Source organism: Physeter macrocephalus, unplaced genomic scaffold (genome assembly GCF_002837175.3).
Source record: "Physeter macrocephalus isolate SW-GA unplaced genomic scaffold, ASM283717v5 random_527, whole genome shotgun sequence".
Classification (NCBI taxonomy): domain Eukaryota; kingdom Metazoa; phylum Chordata; class Mammalia; order Artiodactyla; family Physeteridae; genus Physeter; species Physeter macrocephalus.
In genome coordinates, this window is record NW_021145807.1 from 30,063 (window position 1) to 39,174 (window position 9,112).

General features: G+C 49.3%; 1 long non-coding RNA gene across 4 annotated transcripts in view; it reads right to left on the reverse strand.

The window, feature by feature from the left end:
- LOC114485104 (uncharacterized) overlaps window positions 1-8,129 on the reverse strand; it is a 10,676-nt gene extending 2,547 nt beyond the window's left edge. Inside the window, exons 1-2 of one of the 4 annotated variants that reach the window (XR_008616715.1) lie at window positions 7,424-8,129; window positions 5,807-6,731 (exon numbers count right to left, since the gene is read on the reverse strand). This is a non-coding gene — a long non-coding RNA (uncharacterized lncRNA). Of the gene's footprint in view, window positions 1-5,806 lie in introns of all 4 variants that reach the window. The other 3 variants (XR_008616714.1, XR_008616716.1, XR_003678581.2) reach the window with 3 other exon arrangements.
- Between the last annotated feature and the right edge of the window lie 983 nt (window positions 8,130-9,112).

Genomic DNA, 9,112 nt, shown 5'->3' on the forward strand with positions numbered 1-9,112 from the left:
GTTTATGGTTTCCTTTGCTGTGCAAAAGCTTTTAAGTTTCATGAGGTCCCATTTGTTTATTATTGTTTTTATTTCCATTTCTCTGGGAAGTGGGTCAAAAAGGATCTTGCTGTGATTTATGTCATAGAGTGTTCTGCCTATGTTTTCCTCTAAGAGGTTTGTTTGTTTGTTTGTTTTTTCCTCTAAGAGTTTTATAGAGTCTTGGCCTTACATTTAGGTCTTTAATCCATTTTGAGTTTATTTTTGTATATGGTGTTAGGAAGTGTTCTAATTTCATTCTTTTACATGTAGCTGTCCAGTTTTCCCAGCACCACTTATTGAAGAGGCTGTCTTTTCTCCATTCTATACTCTTGCCTCCTTTATCAAAGATGAGGTGACCATATGTGCGTGGGTTTGTCTCTGGGCTTTCTATCCTGTTCCATTGATCTATATTTCTGTTTTTGTGCCAGTACCATATTGTCTTGATTACTGTAGCTTTGTAGTACAGTCTGCAGTCTAGGCGCCTGATTCCTCCAGCTCCATTTTTCTTTCTCAAGATTGCTTTGGCTATTTGGGGTCTTTTGTGTTTCCATAAAAATTGTGAAATTTTTTTGTTCTAGTCCTGTGAAAAATGCCATTGATAGTTTGATAGGGATTGCACTGAATCTGTAGATTGCTTTGGGTAGTACAGTCATTTTCACAATGTTGATTCTGCCAATCCAAGAACATGGTATATCTCTCCATCTGTTTATGTCATCTTTAATTTCTTCCAGCAGTGTCTTAGAGTTTTCCGCAGGTCTTTTGTCTCCTTAGGTAGGTTTATTCCTAGGTACTTTATTCTTTTTGGTGCAATGGTAAATGGGAGTGTTGTCTTAATTTCCCGTTCAGATTCTTCATGATTAGTGTATAGGAATGCAGGAGATTACTGTGCACTAATTTTGTATCCTGCTACTCTACCAAATTCATTGATTAGCTCTAGTAGTTTTCTGATAGCATCTTTAGGATTCTCTATGTATAGTATCATGTCATCTGCAAACAGTGACAGTTTTACTTCTTCTTTTCTGATTTGGATTCCTTTTATTTCTTTTTCTTCTCTGATTGCTGTGGCTAAAACCTCCAAAACTATGTTGAATAATAGTGGTGAGAGTGGGCAACCTTGTCTTGTTCCTGATCTTAGAGGATATGGTATCAGGGTTTTGTTTTGTTTTTAAAATTTATTTACTTATTTATTTATTTTTGGCTGTGTTGGGTCTTTGTTGCTGCGTGTGGGCTTGCATATGTATGGGTCTTAAATTCTCTTAAAATTGATGGCTCCCATTAACAATTTTGTTACTGACAGATTTTGGTAACAGCATACTGTAAGGTTCACATTATCTTTGTCAATGTCAGTATTTATTCCAAATCAGAAAGAAATTTAAATCCTTTCCAAATATTTTCATATGATTGCTCCTCTTCATTAATTGGATGATCAAAACGTCCAAGAACTCATTCATTGCCTGTACTGAAAATTCATCTCTTCATCTTAATGAATTATATGCTTTAATTAACTCCTCAGTGCCAGACTGATTTCTGTTAATTTTGTTGCTCATCTTTAAAGCTTTTGTTCCATATTCCAATTACTTTTATTTGAATATTCTCTCTGTTCTTTTTTTTTTAACAAGTTTATTTTCTTTTTAAAAAAAAACTTTATTTATTTATTTATTTTTGGCTGTGTTGGGTCTTCGTTTCTGCGCGAGGGCTTTCTCTAGTTGCGGCGAGCGGGGGCCACTCTTCATCGCGGTGCGCGGGCCTCTCACTGTCGCGGCCTCTCTTATTGCGGAGCGCAAGCTCCAGACGCGCAGGCTCAGTAGTGTGGCTCACAGGCTTAGTTGCTCCGTGGCATGTGGGATCTTCCCAGACCAGGGCTCGAACCCGTGTCCTCTGCACTGGCAGGCAGATTCTCAACCACTGCGCCACCAGGGAAGCCCTCTCTCTGTTCTTTAATTAACTAATTGAATGATGTCAAAAGAAGGATACCTTCCTATATGTCCAAATCAGGAGTCTGTGATTTCTCATTTGTTTTATGGAAACATGCCAAAACGTCTTTTCAAACTACAGTTGAAATGATGTATTTGAGTTTCATTAAATTGTTAAATAAAACTTTTGTATCTTGTATCAGTGTTTGAGTTCCTCTTCCAAATCTTAAAAAATATGTTTAGATTCCTCAAAACATCCCAAGCCCACCTTGCAAGGACTGAAGCGTGCATTTGGGGGTTCAGACCAAGGAGAGCTTGAGTTGGGGGTACATTTAGTTTGTGCTAATGAGGTTCACTATCAATCTGGTGTAGAATTAAGTCACTGCAAGCTGTCTCAGTGTAGGGGGCCTTCCAGGAATATCCCCCTGGCAGCTGTGCCAGCGCCCTCGGTTTCCTGACCCCAGAGTACAGGGCCAGGGGATGCATCACAATGGGAATGTGTCAGGTGGCTCCTCCAATGCCATGAGGACTGGAAAATAACCACTCTTTGACAGCAGAATTTGAGAAGTGTTCCGAATCCAACACCATCTCGAGTTATTTCTGCTCTCCCCCTCTTTAGGCATGGTAAGCGACCCCCACTTGGGCAGTGCTGTTCTCAAGGGCAATGGCTCGGCCAACAGGAGGCGGAGAACCTGTTGGCTGCACGAAGCGACGCCATGTTATGTGGGGAGGGTGCTTTATGGTCCAGCGGACCCTTCGCCACTTTTGGCTCTTGGATTCAGCCCTCACATCCCTGGGAGGCAGTCAGATGACTCATGTAAACTGGTTAACAAGGCCCGGGTGCCACGAGTCACCCTCCAGGGCGATAAGAGCTGGGCCCAGTGCCGCCTAGACAACCCTATCAGTTGTCATGGGACCCCTGCGTTGAGACAGTTTCGGAGGCGATTGGCACCACCCACCCTCAGAGGGCCCCCGTCAACTGTGGGGCAGCTGTCCTTCCCCCCCACCAACCCCCCCAGTGCTCTCCACCTTCAGGCCACAGGGCCCTTTCAGAACATTGTGCAATCTCAGTCGACAAAAATATCTTGACTTCTGGTTCTCTGCTAAACCCAAGAGGACGTCGCCTACTAGAAACCACTGGGGTCACACAATGAGTAACTTATCAGCATTAAAGAAAATGGATGGTGAAAAAGACTTCAATCATGAAGAGACCATTCATCATCATGAGACCATTCGGCCCATGTATTCAAAATTATCTGAGGCTCAGGGGCACAGCAGCATAATTATCATCTCTAGCGGCATCCCCTTTGACATCTCCCAGCTTAAGAGACACCCCTTTCCAGGTGCTGGGCTGCATAGGGGAAGGGGAGAGGGCTACTGTGTCCTTGGGAAGCATGCATCTTAAGCTTTGTGAGCCATGAAATCAAACGTGCTCAGCTCTCTGGGGACCTCATCCCAGAAGCTTCTATCCCCGCCCCATGAGAAGGTATAGGAAGAGCGTTACTGACAACTGATTTCCTGATAATTAACGCTTAATTTCCCTGGGTGGGGGTGGGAGGGGGAGTCACCATGTGGTGCTCAGCCAGGAGGCGTGTCTCCAGGTTGGGGGTCTGGGGTGGGGAATTGATTGGGTCAGATCACAGGACAGGTAGAGTCCATGACGGCCTTGAATGAGGCCGTGTGATCTGGGGCCCTGTGTGGAGTCCCAGTTGCCATGATTTCTAACCCATCTGAAGCAAGAGAATGTGGAATTCACCCCAGGTTGAGGGCTTCTCAAAGGGTAAGGTGCACACAAGTCCTTTGGAATTTTGTGAAGCAGATTCCGATTCAGTAGGTCTGGGGCAGCCTGAGATTCTGCATTTCTATCCAGCCCTTAACAGCATCATCTAACAGGCGATGCTGACGCTGTTCTGGTCCGAAGAACACACCCTGGATCTTGAGCCTTGGTATCACCCTTAGCCCTCCTTCAGGTTTCCTTCCAAGGCCAAACAGATGGGAGAGCTGGGCAGGATGGTCAGATGACCTGTGCAAATGGGGCCGCCTCCCAACCCAGAATTCAAAGGTGGCCCGTAGTCTCCTGAGATAGTTTGATCTTATAGCATCCCCTGAAGGCATTCAATGAGTGATTGTTTTTCCATTTCCTTAGTTCACCTCATAGCCATACTATCAGAACCAGGTAACTTGAAGGCTCCTGAAGATGGCCACAGTCATCCAACGGGAGACATTGGCCCACCAACATCATCACTTTGGAGACAGCATTCTGATGCCAGCATCCGGATCCCTGAGGTTTATCCGGATTTTGCCTCTTACAAGCTCTGAAGCCTTAGGGCACCTCTCTGAGCCTCAGTTTCTTCATCATTAAAATGGGGGTAGGGCTTCCCTGGTGGCACAGTGGTTAAGAATCCACCTCCCAATGCAGGGGACAGGGGTTCGAGCCCTGGTCTGGGAGGATCCCACATGCAACTAAGCCTGTGCTCCACAACTACTGAAGCCTGCGGACCTAGAGCCCGAGCTCCGTGACAAGAGAAGCCACCACAATGAGAAGCCTGCACACAGCAACAAAGAGTAGCCCCCGCTCGCTGCAACTAGAGAAAGCCCGCGCACAGAAACGAAGACCCAACGCAGCGATAAATAAATAAATAAACAAGCAAACAAACAAATAAATAAATAACATTTAAAAACGGGGGTAATCACAGAGTTGTAGTAAAGAGTGAATGAGATATGTATAAAGCTGGAGTGAATAACAAGTACCCAACAAATGTTAGTTATCATAAATAGTATTATAATTTAGTATTAGAATCAGAAGCTATACTAAAATTCAATCTGCCATAAAACTGTTCTCCAGCTCCAGGAAGCTGTTTTGGACCCCAAGGTTCATTGCACTCCGGTATCCCCCTCCCCTTTGATATGGGCACTGTTATTATTATCCCCATTTTACAAATGAGACCACTGAGGCTCAGAGTGGTTGATGACTTGCCCCAAGGTCACACAGCTACTAGACGATGGTGCCAGAACTGAACTCAGGCAGGCTGGCTCCGAAGCCCATCCCCCTCTCACACTTATCACCTGTTGACTCTTCAGAAGCTCTGTCAATTGGGATTTGTTCTCCCCATTTTATAGATGGAGAAACAGGCTCAGAGAAGCACAGTGAATTGCCCAAGATGACACAGCAAGGGACAGCAAGGGAGATGGGGCTCAGAATCAAGGCTGACTCCAAAGTCTGTTTTTCTACTCAAGGTGGGGCCTCAGACCCAGGGCGCTTTGCATCTTCACAAAGCTAGTGCGGGTTGTTTACAAAGAAATGGAGCCTTTTGGAGCGCAGCCCACAAAAGGAAATAAGGTTTGTGCCTTTGTCATCCAACCGTGGTTGCCATGGTCTCTGCGTGCTCTTAGCAATTAATTACCACTATTAATTTCCACCATTACCCGGCTTATTGGATTTCTCCTTTTATGTCTGTTGCTGGCTCTGTGGCCGGGCTGTAGTTTAGAGAAAGGGCAGCTGACCCATTGCAGAGGTGAGGTCCAGCACGGTCACACCCTGTGCCAGAGGAAACAGCCCAAGGCCGGGCACTAGGACAGCTCAGAGAACTGAAATCTCCCAGTAGCCACGCCTGGGGTGGACTTGATGAAGATTTGCCGGATAGAGCCAGCTATCGGCCACCTCCAAAGAGTGCTTGTGGTGCAGTGTGGGAGAGCCCTGGGCAGGGATTCAGGAGACCTTGGGCGTCTCCACTGCTAATGAGCTGAGATTGTGTTCTCAGCGTAAACTCCCTGCCACGTCAGCTTCCGCCCCCGCCCTCTGCTGCCCGGCCTGGGGATCTGGTATCTGCTCACACACAACTTTGGGGGAAGGGGTGGGCAGTGAGGCTCACCTTGACCCCAGCCTTGCACGGCCTCTGGGCTGGGGGTTGCCGTCTGGGCTCAGCGGCTCCTCTCGGCTCTGCAGAACCCGGGAGGACGTGTGTCTTCCATGTCACCCCCACCTTCCTGCCAACGCCCTGGTGCGGCGAGTTGAGCTGGTGCCACAGGTGCTGGTGGAAGTGCATTCCTGGGACCAGAGCTGGGCCTGGCTGGTGGCACCCAATCCTGAACAGCTAAAGGGAGGAGCATGAAGGAGCAGAGGCTGCCTGGAGTGAAGGGAAAACCCAAAGCCAAAGCCAGCCGCTGGGACAGGGGCTGGCGGCTTCCCTTGTCCCCAGGTCCACCCTGTGGAGCCCTGTGGGCTCAGGGCCAGGGAGGGGCTCGGGGGAAAGGCATGCCAGGCCCATGGCAGCCCACAGCCGGAGACCAAGGAGGGAAAATGGGGGGCAGCGGAGAATGACCTTTGGCAAGGGAGCAGTGAACCCCTCCAAGGTGGTCCCAGGAGAGAGGGGTCACCTGCCAGCCCAGCACGGTGTCAGGGGAAGCAAAACCACATCTGCCTGATTCCAGAAGAGATGGTTCCTGTCCTCAGGAGCCCACGGGGCAGCTGGCTGGCAGAAGAGGGGGGCGGTGCTAGGGGTCCAGAGCAGGGTGTAATCCCAGAGGAACCCAGAAGCAGAGTGAGGGACCCAAACTGAAACGGGGGATCCGAAAGTCGAACCTCAGGCCTGTGAGCTGGTCCACGTGGGGTCCGGGACTCTGACGTCAGTGTGATCCCAGGAACGACTCAAGTCTGGGGCACCCACAGCCAGGGCGGCCGGCTAAGGGGTGTCTGGTGCTGGGTTGGCTCAGAAATGCAGCAGGCCGGAGTGCACAGGAGCTGGGGAGAGAGAAGGGAGGGCTGCTCCCTCCTTCCCCCCAGACACAATGGCCCTCCTACACAAGGAGAGAAGGGTCAGTAGGGATGGCCTGGAAAGAAACACCTCGAAACACGGTGGATGTGGGCACCTTCCATGGAGAGGCTCGGCTCTGGGGCCCAGAGAGGGCAAGGAACCCACCCAAGGTCACCCAGCAGGTAAGTGGCAGAGTTAAAGTCAGATCCCACGACACTTGGCCCCCTTCCCTGCAATAATCTGGGATGGGGAGAGCTGCTCTTTCTCTCACACACAGGCAGCAGCGCTGATAAACCCTTATGTTTTAGCCTCACTGCCTTGCACAGAACCTTTCCCTATCATACTGCTCATGATTTGTCTTCTGACGTTTATTATTAATATTCATTACTTGGAGCAGCCTCTAGTCTCGATCTCAGGTAATGGAGGCCTCCTTCAATTCTGTGAGGTATTTGGAATCCCTCTTTTGTAGATATGGAAACTGAGGCTCAGATATTTACGGTAACCTACTCAAGGTCCCAGAGCCAATAAATGGCAGAGCCAAGATTCAAACCCTCCGCTGAGACTCCACCGAAGCAAGTCAGCGTATCTACATACCTTCTGCCACCGAGGAGAGACCTGTGACTGTCCTGCTCTGGTCCCGTCCTGGCAGTGCAGACAACCAGAATGCAGACTTTCAATCTCTGCTTTTAAAAATTGCTAACCTCGGGGTGAAAAGGCAAACACTCTGATGCCCACCTGCGTGAATGCTGAAAATCCTGAGGATCGGGGAGAGGCATGGCCCCTCTGCTCTGGAGGTCCCCCCAAAACTGAACACTGGCTAGACCTCCCTCGGGTTCAAGGGGAGATAATCCCCTGAAACAGGAAGCATCGCCTCCCACCAGTCCACTCCTCAAATTTTCTCTGGAGTGGGGACAGGGGTGGCCAGCCCAGGGGTCTGCACAGCAGAGGGTCTTTCCTCGGAAAGGCTGCGTGTACGGCAGGCACTTAAGGCTTCAGGAAGCCTGCGTTCAGTCTGGCCTTCGTGAGGAGGCAGGGCGGCCGAGAGTCACGCTCTGAACCTGCCTTGCTTGCATGTCCGAGGGCAAGAGAGAGACCTGCCTCAGAGAACTGAAACAGGCGTGAGTCAGGTGCCGCCTTGCCCCGGGACAGAGGCTGCACTGTCTCCTGTGTGAGATGAGAAGAGGCATGGGAAACAGCCTCAGGGCGAGATTGAAGATGAGCCCAGTCGAAACCGTCAAAGATGATAGAGATGTGCCTCCTCCTGAAAAGGGTTTTCAGTATCTCTTCTTAAATTTTGAAAATTTATTTCCAATTCCAAAACAACCCATCTTTTTTTTTTTTTAATTTTTAAACGTAAAGCATGCAGAAGAACATTCACTCTAGCGACGTTAGTAAACATCGTTGCTAACCCCGCCCCTTCCTTCTGTCTGTGAAGCAGGAGGTGCTCCGTCCACCCCCACTCGCTGCCCAAGAGGTAACAACTCTTACGCTCTGGGGGTCCTTTCCAGACCTTCTTCTGTGTTTAAATCAACATGTGTTGACATGTGCAGTAGATCAGTAATGGTCAGAGCATTCTAAGTACCTGCTGTCTCTTAGAATAACAACCAATACTCATGTTAAATAAAAAACAAATTCTAGGGATTCCTTGGTGGTGCAGTGGTTAAGAATCTGCCTGCCAGTGCAGGCAGGGACACGGGTTCGAGCCCTGGTCCGGGAAGTTCCCAAGTGCCGCAGAGCAACTAAGCCCGTGCGTCACAACTACGGAGCCCGCGTGCCGCAACTACTGAGCCCGCGCACCTAGAGCCTAGAGTAGCCACCGCAATGAGAAGCCCGCGCGCCACAGCCTAGAGTAGCCCCCGCTTACTGCAACTAAAGAGAGCCCGCACACAGCAACGAAACCTAAATAAATAAATAAATAAATTATTTTTAAAAGTCTAAAGTTTTAGAATATAAATGTAGAGAAAGAGTTGCCTATCAGTGGGTTGACTCTGTCCAGCTTCCTCCACCTCTGCGCCCCGGGGCAGTGGGCAGCCGGGACCTGCCGGGAGGGGCTGTGACTCAGTCTGACCACTGACTCAGGCGGGTGGGGGAAGGCTCTCCGGAAATGTCAGGAGTGCATCAGGGGAACGTGGCTCATCTATGTGGCATCCGCACCTGCCTGTGGGGAGCTCCAAGAAGTGCTCTGAACTGAGCTGACAGGTCCATTAGTTGCCAGCTCTGGCCACATCTTATGGGGCCGGCAACCCAGCCCACAGCCAGCAGGAAGACACACCCGGATCTGCAAGGATCCTGCGGGGTGAAACAGGATATCGTACCTATGCTGATGATCACAATAAATACCAGTCGTTGAGGACTGATACCTGGCCAGGCATTTTTTGGCAGGATTTCTTTTAACCCCGCAGGCCCCCTGTTAGATACCTATGA